Consider the following 1,062-nt stretch of genomic DNA (forward strand, 5'->3'; position numbering starts at 1 on the left):
AGGCAGCCCCAGCTGACCTGGAATGGTGTTTGATGAGTTGTTATGAACCTAGAGAAATGGGGTCCTGACCATAGCCCCTTAGCAAACTCTGATTGATCCCATAGACAGCCTTGAACATGGCTGAGACAAATAAGAATCCCAATGCACTTTAAAGCATGCTGCAGGAAAGCCACCAGGTCTCATTTTTATGCAGCACTGACAAGAGGGGAGCTGGGTAATAGGGAAGAGCTTTATTTGAACTCTTACTCTGTCACTACCAAATAACTGTATGATCTTCAGCAAGTTAAAGGGCCCTCCAGGAACCATTCCATGGAGGTGCACTGTGGGCAGTGTGCGGATTTCAAGAGCACAAAATCACTTCGCACAATACTTGGTCCACAATCAGGGATCAAAATTTCAACAGCACTGCCATCGTCATTGTCATCACTGAGGGCTTTCACAGTAAATCTTTTTCTTCCCTTTTTTCCCCCTTGTATAATTATTTTTGTGACTTTCATATATAAGTACTGTGTTTACAAGATATTCACCCCATACCCTCCCATCTCTAATTGCTTCTATGGCCCCCTCTATTCCCTCTTAAATTTGTGATCTCTTCCATTTTAATTGTTATTGTCATATATATATATATATATATATATATATATATATATACACACACACATATATACATACATATATATGTATATATGTATGTATATATGTGTGTGTGTGTGTGTGTGTGTGTGTGTATTTCATGTATGTATGTATGCATGCATATCAATATATGACCTACTAAGTCGATTTAGGGTTTCTCATCAATACATGATTTTAGGGCTGACCACTCAGTGTTATGTAACCTATTGGAGACTTATCCCTGTAAAAGACAAATCCTCATTCTTTCAGCAGCCATTAATGTTCTATAGGTCTTTAGTTAGACACGGGGCCTCATGGGACTTACTCCTTCCACAGTGGCAGGTCAACTGGTGCTGTTTTTGTGCAAGGTTATGCTTACTCATCTCTATTGCTGAGGCTTCATACATAGATGCAGCTTGCTTGTAAGTTACAGAAGACACTGGCTCTCAA

This window comes from Mus caroli, unplaced genomic scaffold (assembly GCF_978045245.1).
Source record: "Mus caroli unplaced genomic scaffold, Mus_caroli_1 scaffold_4, whole genome shotgun sequence".
Lineage (NCBI taxonomy): Eukaryota > Metazoa > Chordata > Mammalia > Rodentia > Muridae > Mus > Mus caroli.